The sequence below is a fragment of the Ailuropoda melanoleuca genome, chromosome 5 (assembly GCF_002007445.2).
Source record: "Ailuropoda melanoleuca isolate Jingjing chromosome 5, ASM200744v2, whole genome shotgun sequence".
Classification (NCBI taxonomy): Eukaryota; Metazoa; Chordata; class Mammalia; order Carnivora; family Ursidae; genus Ailuropoda; species Ailuropoda melanoleuca.
In genome coordinates, this window is record NC_048222.1 from 9,642,108 (window position 1) to 9,661,479 (window position 19,372).

The 19,372-nt window shown below is 41.8% G+C and overlaps 1 protein-coding gene across 1 annotated transcript in view; it reads right to left on the minus strand.

Moving 5' to 3' along the window:
* The window catches only part of RBM24 (RNA binding motif protein 24), a 78,512-nt gene that overhangs the window by 48,748 nt on the left and 10,392 nt on the right, over positions 1-19,372 (minus strand). The gene's annotated exons all lie outside the window — the stretch shown is intronic.

Consider the following 19,372-nt stretch of genomic DNA (forward strand, 5'->3'; position numbering starts at 1 on the left):
TACCACAAAGAAATGGCAGTTAGATTTACAGGTGACTTCTCCACAGCAAGATTAGAAGCCAGGAGACAACAGAAACACATCTTGCATGTTTTTAAAACACAGCTGTAAACCTGAATTAATATATTTCAGGACGAGCGTAAAATAAATACATTTCCAGCTGTGTCATTCTGCTCGCATTTCACTGACCAGATCAGTTTAGATGATTATGTCTCGGGGCGCCTGGGTGGCTCAGTCGTTAAGCGTCTGCCTTCGGCTCAGGTCATGATCCCAGGGTCCTGGGATCAAGCCCCGCATTGGGCTCCCTGCTCTGCTAGGAGCCTGCTTCTTCCTCTCCCGCTCCCCCTACTTGTGTTCCCTCTCTCGCTGGCTGTCTCTTGCTCTGTCAAATAAATCAATAAAATCTTTAAAAAAAAAAAAAGATGATTATGCCTCATATCAAGGTTTTGAGTGCCCAGCAAGAGAGGAGAACCAGAAGTCCTGATAAACGTTAGTTACCATACTATGTAGGGTAAATTACATACGTGGCAAAAACAGCAAAAAGCAAGGCAAATTAGGAACACAAAATTCAAGTGAATGCTAGCTTTGGAGGAGAGAAGGGGATATGACTGAGGAAGGGCATATAGGGGGCTTCAAAAGTATTTATTGGTAATATTCTCTTTCCTAAGCTGAGTGATGGGTGCATCTGGTGTTTATTACGTATACAATGTATAAATTCTGTGTTAAGAATTGTATATATGTTTATGTAATATTATAATTTACAAAATATAATTATTTATATTATAAATAAAAATATATATACACACACATATATTTTTTTAAATAGGCTCCATACCCAGTGTGTAGCAACACACGGGACTTGAACTCACGACGCTGAGATCAAGACCTGAGCTGAGATCAAAAGTCAGACACTTGATGGACTGAGTCACCCAGGCACCCCTGGAATGATAAATCCATAGTTAATGAGACATAGTAAATATATAAATAGATGACAAAATATATACTGAAATAATATAAATTTAACAATATATAAATAAATATATGAAATATAAAAACAAATATAGTTTGACCAGTAGTATGTGTATATACATATAAGGGTATTTGTGTGTTTATTTATGTATTTATTTATTTGGTTGTTTGATAATAAAAAAAACACCAGATTACTCTGGCTACTTTGTGGGGTGGAAGCCGGGAAAGTAATGGGAGGCTGTTTCAATAAACCAAATGAAGCATGAGGAGAGCTTCGCCTGCAGCAATAGTGATGGAGATCTGAGAAAGTGGCTGAGCTCGTGATGTATTCTGGAGCTGGAGCCGGATGAGAAATCAGATTTGAAATTTGAGGAAAAGACAGGACATAGGAAGGACCGCTACTATTTCAGTCTGTACGACTAGGTGGATAGAGATGTCATTAACTGAGAGGAGGTAGACTGGGAAAGGAAAAGTTTGATGACTGCAGGCAAGAATTCTCTTTCTGACCACCACGGTTTTGATACCTACTAGATATTCAAAATGAAGATACCAAGTAGACAGGTAGTAGGACAATCTGGGGGAGAGGTCAGGGCTTGAGAGGTATGTTAGGGAGTCCTGAGCAAATAGTGATCTTTCATCGTTTGTATTAAAAGATATGGAATGTTTAAATGTATATAACAGCTAGCTGCTTGTATGAATTATGGTATCCATAATAGAATATCATGTAGCCATTGGACAAGGGCACAGCTTCACACAGATACAAAGGTGTTCAGGATATAGCATTAAATTAAAAAAGCAAATGACACACACATTGTATGATTTGGGTAAAAAATAATCACGTTGTTTTTGTGCACAGGTGGCAAATTTCTGGAAGATACATAAGCAGGTGTCAACAGTGGTTACGTGTCCAGAAGTGGGGTAGAGGCAAGATACAAGGAGAATGGATTTTGCTTATCCTTTTCTATTATTTTAAATTTAACTTTGAATATGTAATTTATAAGTAAATACCTAGGTGGTGGTTGCGGTGGTGGCTGTGTGTTTTCAAAAGGTGCTTCCAGTAATGATAGGAACAGAGCCAAACTGGGGAAGTGGAGCCCTGAGGTCCTCACTGGCTCTGTGTGTGATGTGGGACCACAGCCCTCTCTCACCCTTTGGCTTTAATTTTCTCATCAACAAAGCATCATCACTGAGCAAATGGATCTTTGTATTCGAATTCCTATCTAGGCTAATTTTGCCTTACGCTACGTTCTAACCAGGCTTATTTATTTACACCACACATCAACACGCGGATTCAAATACTCTGTTCCTCAACATTCTGATCCAATCCATCCAATTCTGCTCAATTCACCCAAGATCATTTAATCAACAGTGTGTCTACTATGTCCCAGGTACCGTGGAAATAACAAGACAATAAAAAGCAGTCCCAATTTTCACAGAGTTCCTGTAGTTGGGGAGGTAGCCACACGAGCAGTTATAATACCCTCTGTAATAATACAGAAGTTCTAGAGGTCAAACAGAGAAAGCAGTGATGAGCCTTACCTAGACTCCATTACAATTTTACCAATAATATCTGCTTGCCCTTCCTGGGGGAAAATTCCACTTTCCCAACTCATTGAAGGCACGCATGGCCATGAGACTTGCTTCTGTCCCTGGAGTATGAGAAGCGATGTGTATCACATTCATGCCAAAGTTTCAGAACAGTTTGGGCTTTGCTACATTTCCTCCCTCCATCACTGAACATTCCAGAGGGTTTCGGCCAGGTTATCCTGGTGTCAGCAGACCACGAGGGCCTTGTAGTTTGAGTGGGATTCAAACTTTGTGATGATAAGTCACAGATATTTGAGGATCTATCCTCACTGCACACTTGTGAGGGCTGATCAATGATACTGGGCTGAGTCTTCCAAACCAAGAAATGCCAGGCAATAATCTTACTAATGTATGAGGGACCAGGAGCACCCAAACTGTAGCCTTCGTGGGCAAGGAGTGTCAAGATAGACACCAGGAAGGAGAGCACATTACACTGGGAGCTCACCTTGGTCCAGGGGACAATGGATTTCTACTTCAGCAAGTGATGAGGGAACAATTTCAGTCCTCGTCCCCCTTTTTTAGTTAGTTGCCATTAGCCATACTATAAACAAGACCTGTCCCTGTCTTCAACGTGGCTCCATCCTGAAAGGGGCAAATCCAACACTGCACTTCATACAGAGAGACCCAAAGAGCTGTAAGTAGAGGCAGTGTCCTTCTGCTGTTCAGCCTTCTAAAGTAAGACTGGCAAAGTCTGTTCCTTGGTTCAGACTGCGCCTCTGAATCTACTAAAAAAAAACACTCCCATCTAATAGGAAATGGATGATGTGTAAGTGCAAATGTATCTGGGAGCAAAGAAATTAGCTAAGATACTAGGCTTGGGGGCTCTTAGAACACCTTCTGCAACTCCATTTGCATGAAAACCCAAAGCATGTCGTTAGGGGTCTCTTGACTTTTTTCTTCTTACCTTTCCTTCTTCGCTTATGAAACCGATTTCTTTTTCCAGGTAGAAAAGATCATTGTAAATATTGGCATACTTAAGGAAAGATAGAGTGCTTTACATTCATGACACAGGCCTTGACAGATGCCTGGTGGTCCTATTCTGTTTTTCTCAACAATCCCACTCTTCTAGCCTTTTATTATAGACCTTCTCCTCCTACATAAAGTTTCAGTACTCATGGAGCTTAAATTCTGGGGACACGGAAGGTCAAAAATGAATAAATAGGCAAATATATTTTTTCAGATAGGTAATAGAGGTAATGACAAAGAATAAAGTAGGAAAAGGGACAGAGAATGATAGAAGTGGGTAGGAGGAAGTGGTGTTTTTGATTGGCTAGTATGGGAAGTTTCTCTAATAAGATGACATTTAAGCAAAGAACAAGGGGATATAAGGAAATTACCCATGTAGACATGCAAAGGAAGATCATTCTAGGCACAGGGAACTACACGTGCAAAAGTCCTGAGGCAGGAGTGTGCTTGCTGCGTTCAGGGAAGAGCAAGGAAGAAAGTGCAGGGCAGAGTGGTAGGAGATGAGGTCAGAGGTGGCAGGGAGCATCCAGAACACAGAGAACTTTGTAGACCACCCTCATCTTCATTAACCTCACTCTTAACTAATGACTTCACTTCTTACTTCACTGAAAAAAATGGAACCAATCAAAAAAGAACTTTTACCTTACCACCAAGCCTACCAGCCTATCTGCATCTGTGTCCTTACAGTTCTGCTTCTCTCTTCTTACCTTGGATAACTGCCCATATTCCAGTGTTTCTACTGGAATGCCTGATCCCTACCTCTGCCCACCGATGATATTGCTCCCGCCGTTGTCCACTGTCCTGCATTGTTAATATTTTCCTATCTACCAGTTTATTCTTTCTTGCTATAATCTTCTATCTTGAAACACCCTCCTTCAACCCCTCCATTCTTTGCTTCTCTTCACAGAAATATTTCCCTTGCCTGTCTTGTCTATCCATCTCCATTCCTTCCATCACATCCATTCCTGAACCCAGAACAAGCTGCCATTTGCTCCCACCCCTTCACAGAATCTCTCCTGTCGGGGCCCCAGTAGCTGCCATGTTGTCAAACCCATTGTTCATTTCCCAAATCTCACCGTTCTTAGCTGATCAATAGCACTTGACATGGTCCATTACTTCCTCCCTCTTGAGGCATTTTCTTCCTGGGATCTCTTAATTCCCCTTAGCAGCTGCTCCTTCTCAGTCTCCTTCCCTGGAACTTCCTTTCCTTCCTCACCTCTCAGTGTCAGGACCCTACAGGGCTCAGCCCTCAGCCCTCCTTGCATTACCATTAACACTCATGCCGTGGGTAGTCTTATCCCGTTCCATGGTTTAAAAACATTTTTAGCTTCATGCACAATTCTCAGAATAAGTTATATTTTTCTGCAAACTACCCTCAAGTCTCAGTGGGTTAGAACAACAAAGATTTCTCTTTCATTGTCAATTTCCATCTTGAGTCAGCAGAGGCGTCTGTCACTCAGGGACCCAGGCTGTCACACGTGTGCACAGTCCCCTAGTCAGGGAAAGGGCCACGGTGACTAACACTCGTGAAGCTTAAAGCTTCTGCCTGAAGTGATGTGATCATTTCCGCTCTCAAGTCATTGGCCATATCAAGGCACATGGCTCTGCCAAACTTTAAGGGGACAGAAAGTACGGGGCCACGGTGGGTCTAGAAATACCGGTGAATAGCTCTAATGGTTACAACACCTCTCACAGTTTTCTCTCAGACCCTGACATCTCTGCTAATCTCTACACTGGTGGATCAAAGCACCTACTTGACATCTTCTTCTGGATATATAGGAGACAATTCCAACTTCGTATATCCAAACCAAAATTCTTGGCTTCTCGTTCACCCTCACCTTGTACTGCCAAATTCGTCACTGCCTGTGACCAACATCTTGATAGCTAACAACCCAATTCTATCTGCTACTCAGGCCAAAACCTTGGAATTTTCTTTGACTGCCTTCTGTTTCCCATACCCACACTTCATCTGTAAGTTCTGTTGGCACTTCAATTAAAAAATATATAGAATATAACTTCTTCTCACCCATTTATTATGGCCATTCTAGTGTGAATTACCATCACCTCTTGTATTAACTGGTTTCCCTATTTCCCTGGTTGCCTCCCTATGTATATCCTGTATCCTTTCTGCAGAAGGGAGAGAGTAACCCTTCTGAAACAGTGTCTTATCTTGACTCTCCTGGACTCAGAACCTGCCAGTGGCTCCCTAGCTCATTGCAGTAACATCCAAAGTCATCACGGTCTATAACGTCCTACAACTGCTTTAGAGAAGATCCATTCAACATCTGACTCTCCTGTCAGGCAGCCTAATTTGTTAGGGTCAAAGTCTGGTCAGAAACACACTTGACCAATTTGTCAATTATATGTCAATTTTTACAAAAGGAAAGAAGGAAGGTCGATAATGTTCTGCTTCCTGCCACCTCCCTGACCTCATCTCCTACCACTGTCCCCTTACCGTCTCCACTCTAGCTGCTCTTCCTTGAACACACCAAGCACACGCTTGCCTCAGGGCCTTTGCAGATGCACTTTTCTGTGCGCAGAATGATCTTCCCTCAAATGTCCATGTGGCTTGCTCCCTTACATCCTCTTGTTCTCTGTTAAATGTCCTCTTCTCAGAGAAACTGATAATATGCTACTACCCCCTTTCCCACCTCTATTACTCTTAATCCCCCCTTTTCCTTTATACTTTGTTACTACTTTTTTACCTCCTGGAAAACTATATTCACTTGACTCTTTCTCTGTGGTCTCCCTTGCTCCCAGAATGTAAGCTTCATGAGCACCGAAGCTGTGTCCTCCTATGTCCCCAAGGCCTAAAACAATGCCTAGCACATATTAAACACTCAATAAATATTTGTCAGATGAATAATTAAGAAAAACAACTGAAACATCTAACCTTTATTGAGGGCTTACTCCTTGCCTTGCTTTGGGCTTTACATTATCGTACTTCATGGGGCATCATCTCCACTTACAGAGGAGAAGGTAGAGACTTGGTGCAGGTATGCTAACTTGCTTAAGGTCACTCAGGGGCACATCAGTCTGCCTCCGAGTCCATGCTCCTAGCTGTCGTAGGCTAATGACCTTGTCCTGCTGTGATTTTGGCAAACCCCCTGGTGAGCAATCTATTAATGCACGCTTAAATTAGAACCTACAAGTAAGGAAGGATTAATAATTAAATGTCACCATAAAAAAGAACTAGACAGACCTAGAAGATTATGAGCTTTAAATGGAATAAAAAATAGATTTGGGAATTCTGTTGATTCTCAGTCTTCCATTTTGGATATAAAACCACCCAGATAACGTTTTCATACTTAGTGACCTGACATTAAGCCTAAGGCTCCAAAATAACTCAGGGCCCTTGACCAGTCTTAATGACAAACAAGCAAAACTCTGGTCAGGTATCTTCCTTCCCCCCTCCCTCCCTTCTTAAGGAGGTATAATTGACAAATTGGTCAAGTGTGTTTCTGACCAGGCTTTGACCCTAACAAATTAGGCTGGCCGAAAGGAGGTCGTATGTTGAATGCATCTTCTAAAATTGCTTCTGATCTAAGCTATCTGGTGATGTAACTGGAAAGTTCAGAGAGTGCTGTGTCAGTCTGAGCACATTTTGTTTCCCTGGAACAAGGGCATCATTGGCTCTGTCTTCTACCAACAGCCAACATTTCTTATTAATAGGGTTCTTTCTCCACAGGGCCATGGATTATTGATAGGGCTCATGGTTAGGCAAGGCCCCTGTCACCGTAGACCAACCTGACACAGCCCTTTAGCCTCAGTTTGGCCGGCACACATGTCCCCTCCCAGCAGCCCACGTGCATGCTCGTCCAAGGCAATGTGAGGGTGGCTGTTGTTCAAGCTACATGTCAAAGGAAAAGCACCTTTCCTCTGGCTAAATGAATAAGAGAAAGGGGAGGGGAGGGACAATGGCAACTGTAATTGCCCTAAACACACATTGTCACTGAACGTCTCTTAAGTTGACCAGGAAGCTCTCTCTGGACCCGGAATCTTAATTGTGACCCATTTGCACCAAAACACCTTCCTTTCAAGCTCTTAGATCTTTCTTCTCTTAGTTCAGGCATTTTAATGTAAATTTTTACATGTAAAAATGCACTGAAACATGCAAAGTGCATGTAAGATAAAGTTTGTTACCAAAGGAATTGCTCAGTCAATTATTTTCCTATCTTCTTTTCATAGATATTTTAAGAGCTGCTCTGTGAAGAGCACAGTAGGGACTTGAACTACATAGAGTTGTTGTAACTGGAAGGAAGGGATCCTGAGATGACCCAGCCAAATTCTCTACGGATGAGGAAACAAGACAGCGAAGTCAAGGGGCTTGCCCAAGCCCATCATGGTGGCTCGGAAGCCATGGACTGAACTTGCAGCTTCTGGCCTCCCAGGCCCGAGTCCTTCTAACTGGACAGCCTGCTGGCTTCCTCTGGACATGGATTCCTGCCCTCTATTGTTGTGCTCTTTAGGTCTTGCTCTATTTTCTCTGCCCTATATCCTGCCTCTAGGAATTTGGACTCATATCCTAACACCTGCCAAACTGGCTACCAAGTTCAGGAAAAGTGTCGGCCTCCTCAAAAGTTGGCTGATAAATTACATGTGATAACTATTTAACATGTCCTATTGACATCTACGTTTTTATTTTATTATCAAAACTAGTGATAACAGAAGTAACCTCTTAGACCTTTTCTTAAGAAAAATATCCTGGGGATATAAGATGCCACCTATGACACACCAGTGGCTACGTTTCAAAAAATGAACAAATACAGCTACAGGAAAAGGAAGAGAACTTATTATGGTGATTATTAATTTTACACATTAGATATTGGGATGAAAAAGGCATTAAAGATAAATGAATTCATACTGAAAATAAAAATGTGGCAGTTTTAAAGATTGCACCAAATACTTCTGATTCCTCCCCCTAGAGGTAGGGTCTAAGTCCCCTGCCACTGAGGCTGGATGGGCCTTCCTGACTCACTGGGAATCCACAGGAAGTGGTAGAAGTGATTCTACTTAACTTCTCAGGCTAGGCCAGGAGAGGTCATACGGCCTCCATGTTGTTCACGGCAGTGTGGGGCTGTTGTGTAAGAAGCTAGACAGCCCCAAGACTTCCATGCTGGAGGCGCCATCTTGCAAGTAACCCACCAGGCTCCAGCCTGGCTTGGCCATTCTAATCATGGCTGCTGATTGTAGGGCAGAGAAGGGCTGTCACCGCTGTGCCTTTTCTGAATATCTGACCCATAGGGGGTGAGTATAAACAGATTGCTCTTTTTTATTTTATGCCTCCAAGTTTTTGGCGGGGGGGGGGGGGGGGGGGGGGGGGCGCGTTCCTATTATACTGCCATTGGTCCTGAAGCCTTTAAATAGTTCAATGCTTCCTTCGTTCAAATTCATAATTCTTCACACTGTGGTGCACATTATTTCTGTTTTGCCACCCTTAGAGAATACTTTGCCTCAATCTTCACTGCACTTGCATGTTCCTACAGTCTTTTTATAGCTTTCATGCTTGGATTCGCGTCTGTGTTAACTGGCATCTCCTCTGGGTCTGAAAAATCTATAAACAAGTCTGAGGTATATGTAACTTGACATAAATGAAATCATGAAGATGATTAAAATGCTATGAGTACCACTGCAAATAATTTCTCTAGAATATTTATGAGGAAGATAATTGATCTAGAAAACAGTGAAAAGTTTAATTTTAAGAAACCAGTTCCCACCATTTTAGTTACTCCTAGTTTATTCTAGGAGAGATTTTAAAAAGCAATTTATTCAAAGATTCGGTAAAAATAATGTCAAGGGGATGTTAGCTGCTACATACTGGCTATTACCTAGAAACAAAACTGCAGAAACATGGATATTTAACATGCCTTATACATAAGAATGCCCAATAAAGAGTAGATTTTAGTGTTGACATCACTGGACTAGAACATGAAAATGGAGTTCAATGATGACAAAAAAGAAAAAAAAGTAAGAATGACTCCAGAAACGAAAAATAATTACAATTTTTCATTTTTATTTTTTTTATTTTTTTTTAATTTTTTTTTAAAAGATTTTATTTATTTATTTGACAGAGACAGCCAGTGAGAGAGGGAACACAAGCAGGGGGAGTGGAAGAGGAAGACGCAGGCTCATAGTGGAGGAGCCTGATGTGGGGCTCGATCCCATAACGCCGGGATCGCGCCCTGAGCCGAAGGCAGACGCTTAACCACTGTGCCACCCAGGCGCCCCACAACTTTTCATTTTTAAATTGTCATTTGTAGCAGCCACTAGCTTCATGATTTGTCTGCCCAAAGGCTAAGAAGCACTGAGCTGATTCAGTTAAGTTATACATTTTTGGAAATGCAGGATCCCGATTCATCTTTCAAAGTGATAGAGCTTCTTTTTTTTTTTTTTAAGATTTTATTTATTTATTCGACAGAGATAGAGACAGCCAGCGAGAGAGGGAACACAAGCAGGGGGAGTGGGAGAGGAAGAAGCAGGCTCACAGCAGAGGAGCCTGATGTGGGGCTCGATCCCATAACGCCGGGATCACGCCCTGAGCCGAAGGCAGACGCTTAACCGCTGTACCACCCAGGCGCCCCGGGAGTGATAGAGCTTCTATCCTTCCAACACAAACTATTTCTATCAAGACCCAAACTGTTATCCAATTAGCACTGGCTAGAAAGAGCTTGCGCTTTGTAACCCGGAGATGTGTGTGTGCACATGGGTGTCAGTTCAACTGTTCTTTCTGGCAGACGATCATCGATGCAGACTTCTACAGATCCATTCAGACACAGCAACTGATTCTGAATGAGAAACAGTCCAAATGAGTAAAGCCAGCTTGGACAGACCTTGCCTGTTGATCTTCCTCTCACCCAAGGACCTGGACTTAATTAAGTATGTAACATTCCCATTCACTTCAGGGCATGGTGGGCATGTATTTCTGTATGATCAGGACATTTTCCTTCCACACTGGCTGATATTCTTTGGAACCATAATCTTCACAGTGTACTAGCAACACAATGATATTCTTGAAAAATTTGTCCACATTTCCTGGGTTAATGGAGAAGAGAGTGATACTGTTTAACCTCAAAGGGAATTAGGGGATTACCCAAGACATCTGTATTTTTTGAGCATTTTTTTGAATAGGAATAAAGGAGTGTCAAGTGCCAAGCGAGAATCTCCAAGCTGTGCCTAGCAGCGTGGCACCCGGAAGTTGTCCCTCTCTGCTTTGCAGAGGTCCTCAAGCCGTTATCATATAGTTTAAAAAAAAAAAATCCTCCCAAGGGGCACCTGAGTGACACAGTTGGTTAAGTGTCCTGCTCTTGATGTCACCTCAGGTCATGATCTCAGGGTCATGGGATTGAGCCCCTCGCTGGGCTCCATGCTCAGCATGGAGTTTGCTTGAGTTTCTCTCTCTCTGTCCCTCCACTTCCCACCCCTGGCTCGTGCTCTCTCTCTTTCAAAATAAATAAATACATCTTTTAAAAAAAAAATCCCCCCAAACTAAGATTATATTATCTTTCCTAATCGCTCAGAATCCCTCATGTTAAGAAAATTTGGCAGCCCCACAGAACCACTAAAACTCTCTTACAAGGGTTACCCGGAGGAGAGACAATGACATTGATTATACAAGCTTGGAATCAACTAGAGGTGTTGGTAGTTGGCAAGTGAAGCCAAATAGTTTCCAATATGAAATGAAATTTCTCTCCAGCTTGTAGCATTTACATTTCTGTACACAGTGGGGATGCCAGTTAACATTTTATCCAACTGAGAGGGTGTTACATAAACTTGGTGAGGCTGCAACCACAGAAAGTCTGTGTTTCTTAGGGGAGAAATCTCCCGTTTAGGACAATTAAGAGCCCTGTGGTTCTCTCTCGCTTTTCTTTGTGCAATTCCCCGTGGCGTCTCGCATCCTTTCAGAAATGCACAAGTTGGTTCATGGAGCACAGGTTGTACGAGAAAGTGGTGACGAAAATTTTTTTTTTTTTCCTGATAGATGGCTGGGCTCATTTTGAAAATGCATTGTTAGGACCGTTCGGTCCCTTCCCCACATCAGCATGCTGAAATGTCTCATTCTGAGAGAACTGGAAGACAACCCCTGTGCCCAAAGTGGCAGCTGGGAAAGATTAAAAAAAAAAACAGGCAGATAAAGGAAGCAAGGGCTGAGAGGTAAGAAAGACAGCTGGGAGATTTAAGGGATCGTGGCCTCGAAGCAGCTGAAAGAGACAGCAGTCCAGAGAGAGACGGTTTGCGAGATAAGAGGCTTTGTGCAAGCTGAAGAAATATGCCAAGATGATAAGAAATGCAGCTGTTATGAGAGAGTGAATTGTCAAGATTCTCCGTACACCCTGGACATAAAGACGGGTCCCCATGTGCGCTTTCAGGGACAAACACAGTGACTTCTTTGACCAGCCAGCTTCCCCTCTCAAACTCTCTCCAAGTGAGGATGCCATGCGTTCCTCTCGCTCAGCCATTCCCAAGATGCCCTGGCTCCTGTTTCTGGCACTATTTTTTCTTCAAGTTCTCTTTTTCTCCTTCATCTCTTCTCAGTTTTCATTGAGACAGTTAGGCTCTTAATGGCACAGGACTTGAACTATACCTGTTTAATAACGACATTCTGCATTTAAATCCAATGTGGTTGTTGTTAAAATTGGCAGTGTTCAAAGTTTGTAATTAATTGACATTCCTTGACATAGACTCTTATTCAATTTTATAGTAGTTCATAATGATAAATCACAGTACAATATCTTTCCCATAAAAGCCCGAGTGGATGGAGGTCAAGATAATAAATACTCAGTACAATCCTTAGCACTATGACTAAACAAATGTTGACCACAGAAATTAAATTTAAAATAGAAGCATGGAGACATTTATGTTCTACAACTCGTATGAAGGGTTTTAATCGTGCATATAACTGGTCTTGGGGTCCTGAGATTTGGTTTTAGCCCCACAGTCTACGGAACCCAAGGCATGTTTATGAAGCTTCCCTGAGAATTTCTGAGACAACTCCTCCAGACACAGAAAGACATTGCAAAAATAGTCCAATGGTGGTGAGGTTTGGGCATCATTCAGACGCGGGACTCCTCTCGCAGCGCTATCACCTTCAGTTGTGACTTCGGGCAAATTATATTAGCCTCTTTGTCAAATGAAAATGGTAATGCCAAGCCTACTGTGAGGTTGTGAGGAATAAGATAATGTATACAGTGTCTGCTTAAATGGATGCCCAGCCAGAATGTAGATGTTTACAGCAAAGAAGTGAATGATGGGAATAAAGAGAAGAGTGTTCCATCTGATGTGGACTGTTACCAGTATTCCTTCTCGAATATGGATCCACAAGATGGAATGCCTCTTTATAAGAGAAAGCAAGGGCTACAGGGAAAGGATCAAACAAAGGTTCTACGCGGTCAAGGCTTTGTACCGACAATTTCCCTCTGTGCCCCCGTGGGACTTCCAACACTTGCGTTAGCTTCCCATTTGCCAGTCACACTGTCCCAACACATTCTCTTTCCATCGGGCAGTGGTTTATGCCACCCGTATTGCCACACATGGTCAATGACAGAGCATATGGAGTGCTTTGAAAGTATTACTGATGAAGTAGGCATAGGGTGGAAAACGGGCATCAGAAGGTTGTTTTTCATATGGTGTCCCGATGATAAGTAGGTACATCAAGTATAGTTAGATGTCAGGTTAAAGGTCAAAGAGCAGATTCAGCTGTGATTGGGAATGAATTAAAATGGGTTCAGGGCAATCCTGAAGGTTTTTTCCAGCTCCTCTGGAATCTTCTATCCCTGTTGTTTCCAATAATTCATACCTATGTGCAGGGATTTTCCCTCCACTAACTCAGTGGTTGGTTGCTCACATGCAGCAGGAGATTGAGGACAGGGAAGCCGTGGCTCTATCACAGCGGCTCCAGGGTCAACGCAAAGGGTTTGCTAGGAAGGGAAGAGTCAGGAAGCAGCACGGTGAGGTGGTGCGCATACAGGACGCAGTTTCGGGCCCCCCCACCTTGAAATCCTGGTTGTGCACCACGCGGGCATCGTGACTTTGGGCAGGCTGCCTCCTGCCTTTGCACTCTTCTCTTTGTCTGAAAAATGGGGCTGGTACTACCTTGCATTGCTACAAGGATTAAATACAAGTACCTGGTACATGGTATGTGGTTTGTGCTACAAGCCTGTTCCCTCACAACCCCTTGCAAACTTGCCATTATCTCTAGAAAGGTCCACCATCAACAGGTACGGACCTGCATCAGGACGGAAGCAGCACAGCACAAGCAAATATCGACGTTGTGAGCTTGAGTTTCAGCCACAGATGACGTTTTATGTTTTTCTAATTTTATTTTTAAGTAATCTCTACACCTAACGTGGGGCTCGAACTCACAACCCTGAGATCAAGGGTCGTACACTCTACTGACTGAGCCAGCCAGACACCCCACAAATGAGGTTTTAATACATTGGAGGAAAGGATACTGGATAGCAAGGTAAACACACTTTCTCTGATGTTCCTCCTTTCTCTTCTGACTCACTTCTTGTCTTAAGATGGGAAGTGATGACAAATAAAGAATACCAGTGTTCATGTCTCTAGAGTGCAGGGTCCATGACAAAGCTCCGTCAAACCGTACCAGAGGCACCACATTTGCCTCTTTCTAAAAGTTTTCTGCTACAAAGAATATACTCCACTTTTTTAAATGTCTAAACCTTTCCAAGTTCAAAAACTCAGCTATTATCCTAAATGTCTTTGATTTAACTAGAAAACAGAAAACCATATATCCAAAACTATATATCCAATTATTGTCCTTTTTTTAAGGGGGGGAGGGGCAGATGGAGAGGGAGAGAGAAAACCTTAAGCAGGCTCCACGCCCAGTGCAGAGCCCAGCTTGGGGCTTGATCCCAGGACCCTGAGATCATGACATGAATCAAAAACCAAGAGTCCGATGCTTATGGACTGAGCCACCCAGGTGCCCCTAATTATTGTTTTTTAAATGATTCCCCCAGTTCCCATCCCCAGATGAAGTGTCCTGACACCCAGCAAGCCACCTCTCCCTCCCTCCCCTGCACAGCCCCTTTAGTGGAAAACCCTTGCCTCATGTAATCCAGCCCATGTGACTCGCACTCCATCATCTCATCCCCTTTCAGGGGTGCTTTTAGGAGATGCTTTTGACCTCTGTGCCTTTTTTCTTCATTTTTTTCCCCCTTGTACATCTTCACATGCCACTTTTCTCCAATGTTAAAATGTACATAGCGGAGTGCAGGATGGAAATGCATACCCTAAGGCTCTCCAAAGGCACCCGCGGTACAAGGTGGTATAGAGCCAGGGGTCGGAGGACTTAACAAACAAGTTCTTACCTGGTTGGGACTGTCAGATGAACATGGTTTTAAGAGAGAGCCAAAACACACTTTCTACTTGGTAAAACTGTATTTTTGTGTTTCAAACTCATTTGGGAAGTCAGATTCAGATATTTGCCCTTTTAAGAACACATTATCTGAGCTATTAAATGGGGGGAAAAAAAAGACTGGTACTCAGTCCCTATTGTAATGTAATCAGAATTACCTCCAAGAGTGGCAAAATGGAAAAACAGTTCACCCTCCAACTCACTCAAAGTGTATTAATAGCTCAGTGGTAGCATCTTGGATTGAAAGCAATGGCGTCCATCTTCCAGGAGATGAGTGGCTGGAAAAAAGGGGGGCTTCACAGACTTTCTCTCTGAAGAAGTTGGTCAAGGGTCAAGAACGACCAAATACTGTACAATAAGACATAACTAATTTATGTTATCAAAGCTATAAATGCATACCACTTCTCTTATCTAAAATTTCTAAAGTGCTCATACACGTCTTGTCTGGCTTCTTTCTCATCTTGGTTTACAATTGGGGCTTCAAAGCCTGGAATTTAAAGGACTTGGCTAAAAACCATTATTGAACTTCTGAAATTCAACTCGGAACAAATACCCCCGAATGAAACCTCTTCTGTACGAAGTGCTTAAGCAAAACAAGTTAGAATTTCCATGGAAACAGCCTGGAACTCTTGAAGGAGAAGAGAGGACAAAAGTAAGCATGAAAATGCATTTATTTATTTTTTGGTTCCTCTTCACCTCTGCCCCTCCAAACCTCGGGCTGTCATCTTAATGAACGCTTTCAATCCTCAGAGGGAATTAAGAAGAACAATATTTGACAGGAGTGAGGAAGGAGCTAAATATAACTCCCCTGTGAGAGAAATGTATTCCAGAATCTTCTCTTCTCCCCTTCCTTCCCCTATCCGGGCAATCTTGCCATCGTTCAGGGTTATTTTTGTGCCGTTCCTGTTGCACAGCAATTTTAGCTGCTACTTGGTGGGGACCGAATAAAGATAACATCATGAGATACAATTTTGTCCTCCCTTGGAAGGGTCATTCAGTACGAGACGGCGGGGATCAATTTCCAAATTAATATTGTATATATTCCCTCAGTGTAATTTCCATTTGCCTAACACTTCAGAATTTTTAGAATGCTCTCATATATTTAATTCATTTAATCAACAATATGAGAAGTAGACAGAGCCACTGTGTTGGGTACTGTCAACTCAAATCTTACCAGGATAAAGTGCTTCGAGATCACCCTGACCGTAGGTAGAGGAACCAGGACTCGGCCGGCTCTTTGCTTCTCGAACCCATTGGTTTCTGTACCTTTACAAATACAACCGGCCTGCCTGACCACTGTGGGCGTGAGGCCATGGCTACCCTCCCTTCTTTATTAGATATTAACTTTTATGTCTAGAAATAGAGTATTATTATAAAAATCTCGCCCTCTTTCCAACTGCTAATATTGATATTAGTATAGATCAGAAATACTCCCAAGGAAGGTATAGCCAAGGGTGGGTGGGCTTTCGGCTTCCCTGAGTATGGCTGTTTTTGACAAGTTTTCCCAGAACTGTCTGACCTATTCTTCACTGATAAATCATGTTTCATTCTAGAATTCAGCAATCAATATATGCCTTATTGAGGACAAAAGTGACCTTTCATAAATCTGAAAAATTAAATGTAGAATATGTCTTTCGGAGTAAAATAATCCTTGATGCACTGACCGAATTAAGTAGCTTAGAAATTATTTTGCTGATGCAAGATAATACTTTGAAGTGCATAGTATTTCTGCCTGGGAATAAACTTGGTCTCTATTTTTCTTTGGAAAATTAGAGGCAATTAACATTTGAGATTGTAATGGCTCTAAATAGGATACTGGTTATCTTAAAGTAGAAAGCAGATAGAAGGTTATCACGCCTTTCTGCTGCTCATAATTTTTGCAAAGGAATGGAGTTCAGTGAAAGACATTATATCACAGGTTTGGTAACTACTAAGACCAAGGGACCAACCAACAATCCATTCCATAATTAACATAACCTACACACTTTAAGACAATCAATGTGCCAGTCAAATGAATTTTGCCATCAAAATGAATCTGATGTTCTAATACACGCATTATCAGAGACTGCCGCATCGATGTGCACAAAAATTTAAAAATGAACACATTCCAAAAGGTGGACTTCCTTTTCGGTTAGCTTTTACTGTAGGATATTACAACAACTATTACCAGTGATTGTTTATCGAGAGCTTACTATATATTTGGCTTTGGGCCAAGTCGTTGATATACTTTAATATCTAAATAACTGTGTGAGACCAGTATTATTGTCCCAATATTATAGAAATCAATGAAAACCTCACCCCAAAAGTGGATTACAAAAAGCAACCTACTCCATTCATATTGCTGGAAAGCGGTAGACTCTAACACCTAACCTCAGTTTACCCAACTCCAGCTTCGGATGGACCGGCCCCCTCTGCAGCCCACTCTTTTGAGTGACCTTCGGGTAAGCAATTTTCAGTGACATGAATAGTCCTTTACAGTTCACTGTTGGGGAGGACCTAGATCATTTGCTGAATATAAGAAAGATGGTGGGTTAATGAAATTTACTTAACAGGTATTAAAACAGGGCATCTGGGAAGCTCTCTGCTCACCGAAAATGTTACACTGTAAATCATGGCCATTAATGCGAGTTAAAAGGAGAAGCTGTCCTACCTTGATGACAAAATTAGAAACAATCGATGCAACAGAAGTTTTTAAAAATTATATTTAATACAAGTGAATAGATTAGAAGATCTGAAATGTTATAAAGCAATATACACAATGAATAAATAATTTGCACAGGAGAGTCATGTCTACATTACATAACACTGTCTAGTATGGGAATACTTAAAGTAAATCCAGTGATAATGGAGAAAGTCCATAAAAATGCTAACCTGTCTTCCCTTGTATGAAATTGTTCAAGTATAAAAATCCAATACAGTGTAAAATAGTATTCAATTTAGTTTAAGAATAAAAATTGCAAATATTGCAGTTTCGGAAGAAAAAAGTAAAGCAGCATTGTAAAACTACACAAGAATAGTGTTGAACTAAGGAAGTACCAATAAATGAGATCTACACAAGCAAAACTTAGAGAAGGAAGCATGAAACTAGCAATACCTCTCGTTTAAAAAAAAGAAAACCCTAAAAACTAAAATAAATTAAAATGTGTTAATGTAAGAGTATTCTCTTATACAGTGCACATATGAATTTAAATAAATCCAAGTCAACATCTTTCGTTGGATAGGTTAATATTTAATATGCTACATCTAGACCTCCTAAATAATTTATGCCATGAGATGAATACATAATTTTACAGTGTCACATCTAAAGTTCCTTTCTTTAGAGTGCAGCGTAGTAAAACTTAAAAATAAATATCTTAAATAGCATTACTATTAAGGCACAGTATAAACCACATTATCGTTAACCTTTGAAGAACTGTCGTCTCAGTCACCTTGTTGTCTCGTGTAGCGCGTTCACGAATAAATAGTTTTAAATATGACTCTGAAATAGATACTAGAAAGTGTAAAATTATTTTAAAAAGGGGGTGTGGGGGTGGGGGGAAAGAAACGTCCTGAAGACAGTTCTTAAGGGTTTAGAGTCTGCAAACTTTGCCTGCCTTTAATCGTAAGCCACGAGTCAACACAATCAATAGAAAGAGAAGGCTGTTGTAGTAAAAGCCTGATCCTATTTCAGAATCAGAACTGCTGACAGCAGCAGATACAAGTTTCCCAAAATTGAAACAGGATGGGGAGAGGGATTAGAATGTGACAAGCTCATCAAACAAGCACAAGTGATGTGTTCTTTCCAGAACCGTGTGTGTTATTGATTGTCTTGTACAGCTGCTGCACCCATTACTTCCACATCACTTGCCCCACAGTCCCGCTCATCCACAGGATAGACGAGAAAATCGCTTTGGTGCCTGTCCGCCGTTTTACCCACTGCCACGCTCCCAGGTTGATTGTTCGATGCCCGTTTTTTGAGAGAGTAAAGAACGTGATCTTCTTACCTGAAAAAGTTCTAGAGGCCATAGTGGCTGCTAAAAATGACAATCAGTGCTTTCACCATTGTGTGTGTGTGTGTATTTTTTTTAAAAAATCTGCTTTTAAAGGTAATTCAAGCTACATATTGCTCACTCTGTAGTCCCTGGTTCGACTAGATTCAAATAGCATCTCCTAACTTGTAAAAGGCAGTTTGCTTCCCTGATACTATAAAAGAGCAAAAATAAAAATCCCGTTATAAAAGTGAAGTTCCACTGTTTACTCCCACTTTCCTTGACTCAGGCTCTCTTTGGGATCGATTTCCAAAACTGCGCCCACTCCCCTCTCTCTCATCTACGACACTACCGGAGTATAAAAAAAATAAGAAGAATTCTGCTTCACGATAGCATAGCTTTGCTTTTTTTTTTTTTTTGCTTTTTTTTTTTTTCTCCTCCTGAAAGCTGTTAAGTCGATGTTAACTCGCCTTACCTACTACACATCGGGCAACGGGGGGGGAGGAGGGGGGAG